Source organism: Diabrotica undecimpunctata, chromosome 9 (genome assembly GCF_040954645.1).
Source record: "Diabrotica undecimpunctata isolate CICGRU chromosome 9, icDiaUnde3, whole genome shotgun sequence".
Lineage (NCBI taxonomy): Eukaryota > Metazoa > Arthropoda > Insecta > Coleoptera > Chrysomelidae > Diabrotica > Diabrotica undecimpunctata.
The window spans coordinates 106,448,363-106,460,584 of record NC_092811.1 but is presented as its reverse complement, the minus strand read 5'-3'; the positions used below and the strand labels follow the sequence as shown (position 1 = coordinate 106,460,584).

General features: G+C 35.1%; 1 long non-coding RNA gene across 2 annotated transcripts in view; it reads right to left on the bottom strand.

Annotated features, from left to right (window-relative positions):
• LOC140450376 (uncharacterized) overlaps positions 1-12,222 on the bottom strand; it is a 572,900-nt gene that overhangs the window by 51,041 nt on the left and 509,637 nt on the right. The window lies entirely within an intron of this gene.

The following is a 12,222-nucleotide window of genomic DNA, read 5'->3' as shown; positions in this document are numbered from 1 at the left end:
TGATCAGAATATTAAAATAGATGGATATAAGCAGCAGTCTACTTCAAACGAAGAGCTGTTAATTCAACAAAACCAGGCTTTGTTCAACGAATATCAAGCCCGTAGTCAAAATGAGCAGGCATTGTATAAGGTTTGAATAAATGACAAACAATTAAGAGAAAAATTAGAAGTCACTATTAAACAGCTTGAAATACAAGTAGAAATAATTCAAAATAAAATAGAACCAATTGAGGAGAGCAGTAAAAAGACCAAACTAAATATCATACATGAAGAAGAACTAACCACAGAGAGACAGAATGAGTTAGATTTAAAAACAAAAAAAAAGAAAAGCTAGCTACTCGCCACAGCTACAGTACCCTGAAACTAACACCAAAAGTAATAAACTGCAACCGGTTAATATAAAAACTCCCCCAATTATAATTAATTAAGTACAAAAATATGACGAATTGTCAGATTATTTACCTAAACCAAGGTACAATTCCAAGCAACCATGTTGGCTGGAGAAAAAATGAAAATCAACGTCGCTGATCTACATGAATAAAGGTCTTACTAAACTCTTTAACGAAACGGATATGGAAATGTTGTTATTTGATAACACACACTCACGACTTATCAAGGCAGTTGCAAGAAAATTACACCATTCTTGCAAAGCTAAACGAATTTTAGAAGAGCATAAGATCAAAAGCTTCAATATATTGGAGGTAAATCAAATGCTAACCGGGAAAGATAAAACGCCACTTCTAATTTTATTTTATCCTTTGATAAAGATAAACATATTAAAAAAATCTATGCCATGAATGAAATACTGCATCTGAGAGAACAAATAGAGGCTTTTAGAAAACCTAAACTGCTGCCCCAATGGAAACGCTGTCAGGAATACGGGCAACACAGAATTACTGCAAAAGATAACCAAGATGGCATCAAATGCATCGGGAAACATCTAACACAAAACTGTAAAAAACCCAAAAATATAGCTCCAAAATATGTTTACTGAGGCAATGTCCATCCTGCTAATTATAGAGGACATAGCATTATAAAAGCTCTGCAAACACTGAGAAATAAAAATACAAATAACAAAGGCTCCTAAGAACAGACTAAATATAGAAAATATGGAAAATAGATACCGAACATTAAGAAGTGCTGGAGTATCTTATGCGCAAGTAAAACAACTCGAAGCAGTAAATAATACGATTACAGTAACTGAAATGTTGCAAAATATAATGGAGAAAATGAGTAAACAAGAAGAATTTAACAAAAAAGTACTTGAAAGACTTGCGATGTCTATTGTAGATTACATACCCGTTTCAAACAGAGTAATCATAGTGAAGTTAGCCAGTCAACCTATTAATATAAATGTAGTTATATTAAGTTATTATTAGGTTATAACTGAAGTTTTAGATTTCTATAAAGATATAAAGGAAGCATTAAAGGTCACAAAGAAAAACGATATCAACATCATAATGAGCGATTTTAATGCCAAAGTCGGTAGGGGCAGATGTAGTAATGCGGTCGGTGATGTCGGTCTGGGTAACAAAAATGAGCGAGGAGAGTTACTAATTGAATTTTGTAATGACCACGATTTCGTCATATCCAATACGTGGTATCAACTCCCACCAAGAAGATTGTATACATGGAGAGCACCAGTAGATCGTCCAGGTCATATGATACGAAATCAAATTGATTACATCTTGATAAACAAAAGATTCCGCAACTATATAAAAAGAGTCGCCGCTTACCCTGGTGCGGACATTTCGTCTGACCACAACCTCCTAATCGCGAATGCAAGGCTTCGATTGGCAAAGGTTAAAAAGCCATCTAATAAAAAACTACATAAAAACATATACATAGAGTAAGCACATCAACGAGAACTTAAGAAACATACAAGGAAATTGCATAGAGGAAACCTGTGAGAAAATAAAAATAGCTATAGTCGAGGCTGACGAAGTAGTCGCAAGTAAAATAAAAAAAATCACAAGAAAGAGTGGATAACGGAAGAGATACTGGATCTAATGGAGCAACGCGGACAGTATAAAATACACCAGAATCAGCAGGATTACAAGGAAATCCAACGTACAATAAGGGCAAGAATTTATAACGCAAAAGAAAGCTGAATGAAAGAACGTTGTGAAGAATTGGAACCACTACAAGAAAAGGGAGACAGCTTTGGACTACATAAAAAGGTCAAAGAAATTTCGAGTATATACAAGAAACACCATGAGACTCGTCTGAAGAATGATCAAGGAAACCACGTTCATACCCAGGAAGAACTAGCTAAAATCTGGGCAAACTATGCTTCGTCCCTCTTTGCGGATAAAATAAAGACCGAATCTGCCAACTACTAACTTACCCACGGAAAATTTATCCGGTCCTTCATTTATTCACGCCGACGTGGAGTACGCTATAAAAGTAGCAAAACTAGACAAGGCCCCTGGACCGAAAGGAATTACTACAGAAGCAATAAAACTGTTAGAAGATGATAACATCGACATGCTGGTAACAATTTTCAATGCCATATATAACACCGGCCACATTCCAACGGATTGGCTTTATTCAACCTTTATAATGATCCCTAAATCACAAAAAGCGACAAAATGCAAAGACCACAGACTGATAAGTTTAATGAGCCATTTGCTTAAGGTGTTTCTTCGCATCCTTCACACAAGAATGTTCAGAAAGCTGGAAGATCTAAGCGGGAGACACAATTTGGTTTCAAGAGCGGACTGGGTACACGTGAAGCAGCTTTCTGCTTGAATTGTACGAAACTACATGGATCAACGAAAGGATATACTCCTAACATTCCTCGATTATGAAAAAGCGTTTGACACCTAAAACATGACGCAATGATAAAAATGCTACACAACGCTAATATTGACGAGAAAGATACAAGAGTTATCCAGAATTTCTATTGGAATCAAAAAGCACGAGTGAGACTAAACAACACAGCAGAATTTGAAATTTTAAGAGGTGTGTATTTTGTCTCCTATGCTCTTCAATCTCTATGTGGAGAACATTTTTGCAGAGGCACTGGAAGGCTCTGAGTATGGAATAAAAGTAAACGGGTTCCCGATAAATAACATTCGTTACGCCGACGATACCGCGATAATAACAGACAACGAACATGATATGCAGTTGATGTTAAATAAAATAAACATCGTAGAAAAAATATATGGCTTGAAGATAAATGCTGGAAAAACTAAATGCATTGCAATGAGAAAAAAACGCACTTTTAAGAATACAACTGCAAGTAGATAATGTGATCAAGTGAAAACATTTAAATACTTGGGAATGATGATGAATGACCAATGGGAACCTCAACAAGAAATTAAATGCCGTACCGAACAAGAAAGACAAACTTTTATCAAATTTAAAACGCTACTATGTAACCGCAATCTTTCCTTCAATCTCCGCTACAGGATGGTTAAATGCTATGTATGGTCCATATTGTTATACGGCATGGAAACATATACGTTAAGAGTACCTTCCATTAATAAGTTAGAGGCCTTCGAAATGTGGAGGTTGCGAAGAATGTTCCGCATACCATGGACAGATAGGTGGAGAAACGAGGAAGTCTTAAGAAAGGCAAATACTGAGAGAGAACTACTCAATTTGATCAAGGTACGAAAAATTGGATACCTCGTGCATGTTTTAAGAGGAAAAAAATACGCAATCCCTCAACTAATCATCAAGGAAAAGATTGAAGGCAAGAGAGGAGTAGGTCGCAAACAAATGTCGTGGTTACGGAACATAAAGAACTGGACAGGCATAAATAATACTGCCGATCTTTTGCATGCCGCAAAAGAAAGACGTCTGGCCTTAAGATAATTCGCCAACGCACTATAGGTGCACGGTACTATAAGAAGAAGAAGAACCTTGACGTTATTCAAACTATGTCATTAAGAATAGCCACAGGAGCATTCCGGACCAGCCCAACATAAAGTTTGAAAGCAGAAACTGGAGAGGTACCACCTGAATATAGACGGATGCATTTAACTGTCACATGCATTTGCCGCTAATTCCAATCCAAACAATCCAACTACAAGAAGATACAATATATTCACTGATCGTTTTAAAAACTATACTGAAAATAGAAATGTGAAACCACCATTCTACGAAAGAGTTAGACAAACTCTTACAAGAATTCCTCCTACTTGGACAATAAGCATTCCTCAATTTGACACATTCTTAAGTATCTTCAGAAAGAACGATACTCCCTACTCCTTAATAAAAAATACCTTTATCAAAAAACAACATTTTCTAACTTCTATTACGTATACACAGACGCCTCTAGAATATTTACTGGAGTAGGGGCAGCTGTCGTTACTACGAATATTACACTTGAGTATAAACTAACATCCTTAAGCTATATACATGCCGGCGAGCTATATGCCATCTACCAAACTCTCACTCATATCAACTCCTGTAATATATCCAAAGCTCTTATAATTACCGATTCCTTCAGTTCCATCAATACCACTAACCAGCTTCACACAACACATCCAATTGCTCTCCTAATTAAAAAAGAACTAGCTACTATACAAAACAGCAATCATACTGTACAATTTCTATGGGTACATTTACACATTGGACTTCAAGGGAACAAAGCAGCGAATTGCACTGCCCAACAAGCAAGAAACAGTGAAACCGCGAGTGAAGTGAGAAATGTAGTGCTAAATGACTTAAAATCATTTCCTAAAGTGAAGGTTAAAAAATTATGGCAAAACCAGTGGGACAGTTTAATTTCAAAACTTCGCGAAGTGAAAACATATGTAAAACTGTGGAAATATCAAATTTCCAACGGAGCTCATCAAGTCGTTATTACTCGACTTCTTCTAGGACATACCCGACTTACACACGGGCATATAATTGGCCATACTAATCCTACTTTATGTGACAATTGTAATGTTTTACTCAGTGTTAAGCATGCCCTCGTAGAGTGTCCAAGATACCAGTTACAGAGATAGACCAACCACATCATCGGATAAACAAGAGAAATTATGCGACAATGTTTGTAAATAAATAAAAAAAAAAAAAATATATCGACTTAGATGAGCTGAAAACATAACACAAATGCCAGAGTTACTTAATGTAGCGTTACTTTCTAGGATTGCCTGATCTCAGTGGGGTCACAGCTGAGAATTTTAATAAAGTTCCATGCCATCTTCCAATTTTCTGTTTTTTCTGGTGAGTTTTTGCATATTAACATTCACATTATTTTTTAATTCCTTAATACTTTTAATAGTAGGTTTCCAAATTTTCAATTAAATAATTAAAAAATATATTTTAACTCTTTTTACCTTAGACGTGTTTATAACAAACCACATCAAATAGCAGGAGCTTTTCAAGATAGAGCATTGTTGGCCAAATATAAAATCACCCTTTATACTCCCTTATATTATAAAAGTCCAGACGCAGCACTTTATTTCAAAAATCTTTTTTTGAATTTAAATAATATCTGAAATCGTTTTCCTAAGATTTTTCCTATGCTACCACTGACTTTTTTGAAGTAGCTATTCTTTACGTCACCTTAGATTTAATTTTAAATGCGTTTTCCTTTCTAGAAGCATACAAAATATAAAAAGCTATTAATTCTGATTTTCCGCTAGAATTTTTTCACCACTTACACACATGTCCCATAAATATAGTACGCCTCTCTTTACTGCTTTCTACAAACCTGTCTACCGCTCGAAAATTTATTGTTATCAATAGAAATTCGATTTGCAGGACAACATATTTTTCACTTACGATTTATTTCAAAGGTATTCGAATTCTACAGAAATCCCACGCTGGTGTAGTGTCACCTCATGAAATACAGTCTTTCTTTCCAGATTTACGGTAATTACCAGCGAGCGGACATGCATGGTCCTAGAATATTCTATATCCATGCAATCGACGAGAATCATTGAGGTTTTAATTGGAAATCGAAGCAACCCCTTTCCTTTTTTCAATGAAAATGATTTGTTGGTGTATTTTTTAATACATACACTCAGTTAACAAGTTTTTTGTACATAAAATTTCCGTTTATCGCACTGACTGACGAAAAGTGTTTATACGTAATTAACAACTCATATATCTGTATATCTATATAATTCATCTTTTTTTTATTTTATAATATTGTTTAGCAGATTATTACGGAAAAAAATTTAAAAATTTAAGATCCATGTTTGTTTGATTCATGACTTAAGATTTTAGTCTTTCGGTCATTTAGTCTTTTGGGGCCAAATCTCAAGTATCCACATGTTAAAAAACCGTTGGTAGACCATTTACCTCAAAATTGTCCAAAAGATGATGGAAAAACAAAAATTAGACGGTGCAAATATTGCTGGATATACCAGGACTCTTGGGAAAGATAGCATTTATTATTTCCACAGTGCATACATACGAAAGCTGGTTTGTGTCTGCAAACGTGCTTCAAACTGTTTCATGAAAAACTAGGTGCTTCAAATTAGTTTCAGTTATTCATTCCAATGTAAAAAGTTTTTTATTATTTTTTTTATTCTTTGTCAAGTATTTTTACCTTTGGCAACGTTTTCACAAATTTTATAATTATAGATAAAAAATTATACATTTACGTATAGTTATTTATTATTTTAGTGGAAAACAAATAAGCGTAAACATGATGGCGCATTGGTAGCATAAACAGTATGGTGCATATGTATGGAATAAATTCGTTATTTCGTAAGCCGGCGAGTTTAAGATAGAAACTTTTTTATTTCCTGTGTTTGTTGGTCTGATGTAGATAAAACTATTTAACTTTTGCGTAAACGTTTCGGCAAATTTGCCAATTTCAATAAGCACTTTATTTTATTTCATAAACATTACATTTTACAATTAAATTTCATGTTTACACTTTTTTTAAAAGTTTAACATGGATTAAAAAATTGGTATCTCACATTGACAGATGACATCTGACAGGTATCTTAAAATAGGAGTGGTTCAGCATACTGTCTCGGTAACAGAAGCAATAGGGGAGATAGACTAGCACAATTCTGCGTAGAGAACAACCTGTTAGTAGCCAACACCTTCTTTAAACAACATCCTAGAAGGCTATATACTTAGAAATCACCTGCAGAAGAAAAGATAAAACTGTTAGAAATCAAATTACTTCATTTTGCTTGATAAAAACTTCAAGAAGTACTTAAAATCTACTAAAACATATCCTTTACCTGACATTCATAGCGTCACAATCCAGTTATAATAGATTTTAGACTAAAAAGGTTTCTTAAAGTTAGAAGGAAAAAAGTCAAGAAAAATACACATATCACAACAGAAGAACCCTGAAAAGAAAAATGAAATAAGTATCAAGGTTGAGAAAGAAATAGAAACGCTAGAGAACTTGGTACAGACAAACGTTGAAGTAACATAAACTGCTCTAAAAACGAAAATAACAAAGATACAAGAAGACGACATTGGGTTCAAGAAAAAAAAAACAGAAATCAAGAGTGAATAACACAACAGATCATGGACGTAAAATGAAACATAAAACAAACTCAATAGAATACAAACGAGTCGATACAATTATTAGAAAAAAGTGCAGAGAAGCGAAAGAAAACTGGATGTCAACCAAATGCATAAAAATGAAACAACTTCAGGAAAAATACGACACCTTTATTGTCCACAAAAAATTAAAAAAATGACAGGTAGGCACAGAAAGAGACAAGAAACAATCTTAAGAAATAATATAAACGAGATAATTATAGGTACAGAAGCAGTGGCGCACCCAGAATTTGTCTTAGGGGGGGGTTTTGAAACTTTTTTATGCTACCTCCATGTTGAGTCCCTACAATTTGGGTTTTAGTTTAATTTAAAGTACTAAAGATAGCAGTTCCAAAGATTCAGGTATCTATTATCCTACCTACCAACTAAGACCACCCTCTCTTACTTATGCGCAGTTGACTGTCGAACGTACCGTACTCCGAAAGTGGGATGGCCACTGTAAGGCTGACGACATTTTTGGAACACTCCCTTCTCTTATCTAGATCTTATCTATTGTTCTGAAGCTATTTTCTTGTGGCATTTTAAAGTAATTACTATTTTAATGGGAATAAGCCAAAATTGAAGGTTAAAATAAGGTTATTCACGTTTGACATTAATCGAACTTGTAAATACAATACATTTTGAAGACGGCTATCGCCGTATTCCCGTTCTCCTCCGGGAATCCTCCCGGTGCAAGGCATGCTCCTCCTCCAAACCTGTCGATTCCATCGCTCTTCTAATTCCTTCATTTCAAGAGCGTCGAGGTCTACCTCTTTCTTTTCTTCCAGGGGGCTTCGATTTGTGAAGTTTTTGGGGCCAACGTTTGTCAGACATTCTCAATTGATGTCCAAACCATTTTGAACCACTTCTTTCTATTCTGTCAATGACCGTTTCTGTAGCATTCATGTTATTTCTTGTAGATTCGTTAGTCTTCCTTTCCTGCCTTGATATTCTACCACTTCTTCTCAAATTATCCATTTCAACTGTCAACAATCTTCTCTTCAGGTCTGCATTAATTGTCCATACTTCAGAGCCATAGAACAAAGAACTGATTCAACCATGGTTTGCCCTATTCTTTTTTTGTTCCTTTTGGAAATGTGGTGATCCCACCATAAGGAGTTCAGACATCCTACAATTTTACGTCCCTGATTACTTCGTGTTTAATTTTGGTTTCTCCCAAGCCGTTCTTAGCAATGAGTGGATCTAAATATTTAAATTTTTTCACTTGTTTGATTTCCACGTCCTCTATGTCTATCAACACTTCAAACCTTGCATCTGAACTGATAATTAAGTAAATATTCTGTTTTCTTCATGCTGACTTGTAACCGCCATTTTAAATATTCTCTCTATAGACACTTTATCATAAATTCTAGATCATAAGAATCTTGAGCTAGGATGGTTGGCATTTCCTGACAGTGGTTTTTCCAATTTTGGAGGGCTGCCTCAATATATAAATTAAACAGTAAGGGTGACATACTGCATCCTTGTTTTAGTCCTTTAGTTTCTTTTATTGGCTCTGATAGTCTATATCCGATTTTTAGGTAAGTAGTGTTATCCCTGTATACTTCTGTGATTATTCCTAAAAGGTATGGACTAATGTCGAGTTGTTGTTAAGCTTGCCACAATTTAAGTCTTGGAACTGTATTATACGCCTTTTCTAGGTCGATGAAGGCTAGATGTACTTCTGTACCAACCGCTATTCTTTTTAATATTAATTGTTGGAGTATAAACAAGTTATCAGTGCAAGATCAAAGATCAAAAATTCAAACGTCAATAAACTTATTTTAACCTTAAATTGCGACTTATTCCCATTAAAATAGTAATTAGATCTTATCTCTGTCATTAGCCCGGTTGGTATTTCTCTTCTTCTTCTTTATTTTTAATGACTGCTTGGATGTAATTGTGAACACTATTCCATCCCTCCGTATTTCCCGTCATCTTTACGATCATCTCTTACAGTCACAGGGTTCATACCTATTTCTTTATACATTCTGTTTCTCTCCACTGTACATCTATTACACTCCAGCATTGTGTGAGTAACAGTGTCGGAATATTCGCAGTATAGGCATTTATCTGTATCTGTCTTTCTGAACCTATGAAGATACCCCCTAAAACAGACAATCTACCCAGTCCCTTAGGCTCGGGATCAGCATCTTTGTCCACTGAGCAACATCTTCCTTGTTGTTCCACTCTTCTTGCCATTTTTCCATTGATCTTTCCCTTTCTTTTTTTTATAGCTGTTGTCAAATGCTTTCTTCTTCCATAGAGATGTCTCTTTTCTTTTCTACTGCTCTAACACATGCAGAGGAACACAACCCGTGATAGTCCACAAGGCCGCCGCAGATACAGTCCTGTAGGCGCATGCTACTCGCAACATACTCGTTCTGTCTAATTTTTTATAAGCCTAATATTAGGTATCTATATCTAAATATAATGAAAAATATTATTAATTATTGCGTATTTATGCAATAATTATTGTGTTCTACATATTTAAAGTGTTAATTTAATTATTCAATCAGCGTTTTGGATTTTTTGTATTGTGTGTGAAAGACAAGTTACATTTTTTTACTATTCTTTATATATTGTTTACTTTATATGCCCTGGGGGGGGGTTTAACCCCCAAAACCCCTCCCCCCCTGGGTGCGCCACAGTACAGAAGACAAACTGTAGAGATGAAAATAATACATTCAGACACTTCTTGACGATGATAGACCTTGTTCTCCACCATTCACAGATGATCGAATAAATAAAAAAGGTCCAAAAATAAAAAAAGAAGAAGTTATTTATAAAGAAGATTTAGACATTAGAAGAACAGAAAAGCCACCGGTCCATACAATATCAATGTCGAAATACTTAAATGAATTGCAGACAACTACAGTAAAAACCTCGACTTAATAACAGCACTATTGAATAAGATATATGACACAGGTAACATACCATGAGACTAGCTAAAATCAACATTAGTAACATTACCAAAAAAATTCAATGCCTCACACTGCAATGACTATTGAATATTAAGCATGATGTCTCATGTCATTAAAACTTTTTTTAGAATCATTCATACTCGAATTTACAAGAAGTGTGACTTTCAGAACTCACAGGGGGACGAAGGCAGAAAGGAAATATAACTGATTCTGATAGAAACATCATCTTGGACAAACAGAGTAAAATAAGAACGTGAAAAGAATATCTAGAAAAAATATTTGAAGACCAAAGAGATAACACCTGATAACACATGATCAAATACTAAAAGAAGTAGGAATTAACAACCAAGATCTGAAAATAATTAGAAATCTTCTAATTATCTTCTACTAGAATCAGACAGGAAATCTCAGAGTTGAAGGTGAACACAATGACTATGTGAAAATCATGCGTGGAGTGAGGCAAGGATGTATTTTGTCTCCTCTAATCTTCAATCTATACTCTGAAAGAATATTTATCGAAGCTTTGCGCGAAACTGAAAAAGGTATTCTACTAAATGGTTACCGGCTAAATAACATCAGATATGCAGATGACACCATAGTATTTGCGGACATCTTAGAAGACCTACAAGTTCTTATGAACAGAATCACGTATTACAGTCAACAATATGGACTTAATATAAACGTTAAGAAGACAAAGCTTATGATAATTAACAAGAAAATGATAACACAAGGTCAACTCTATGTCAACCAATCCCCTGTAGAAAGAGTGACGCACTACAACTAACTCGGCACCATAATAAATGAAGAATGGACCAACAACCAGGAGATTAGAGCACGCATCGGAAAAGCTAGATCCACCTTCAATCGGATGGGGGCCTTCTTCAAGAGTCACAACCTCTCTCTTGATACAAAAGTAAGAATACTGCGATGCTACGTCTTCTCTGTCGTTTTTTATGGCGTTGAATCATGGACCTTGAACGAAGATATGTGCAGAAAACTGGAAGCATTTGAGATGGGGCTATATCGGAGAATGCTTAAGATCCTGTGGATTGAGCGAGTAACAAATGAGGAGGTCCTTAGAAGAATAAATAAGAACCGAGAGGTACTGACCACCATCAAATCTCAAAAGTTATAGTTCTTCGGACACATTATGCGAAATGAATCCCGATATGCTCTCCTTCAAGCCATCCTGCAAGGAAAAATATTTGGAAAACTAGGTCCAGGAAGAAGAAAATCATCTTGGTTAAAGAACCTCAGAATCTGGTTCAATACAACAACTGTGCAGCTTTTCCGCGCTGCTGCAGATAAGATAAAGATTGCCATGATGATCACCAACATTCGTAACGGATAGACACATCAAGAAGAAGAATAAGTGAGTTTCAGATGAGTGACACTCAATTCGGATTTTGAAATAAATTGGGAACACGAGAAGCTCTTTTTGCCTTAAATGTGATACACATTAGCTTGGAAGCCTCCACATCTGATGGGATTTATGCTGCTATAACATTCGATCTTCAGCAGGCTTTGCCAACTCCTAAATTTTCAATTTTTTCTTTTACAAAAAAAGTTGTTTTGTTACAATTTCAGCATCTATAGTGTATATCACTCTCAGAGGTATTTCTATATGTGGGATGAGGCAACAGCTGGCAGAACAGCTGACGAGATTGAAAGCTGTATAATTAAATATTTTTCATCCCATCATATAAAAGGTTCTAAACTTATTGCCATATGTGACAATTGCAATGGACAAAATAAGAATTGGTGATTTGCCTCGGTTTGAATTCATCTAGTAGCAGAGAGCCGTTTTAAAGAAATTATTAAGTGT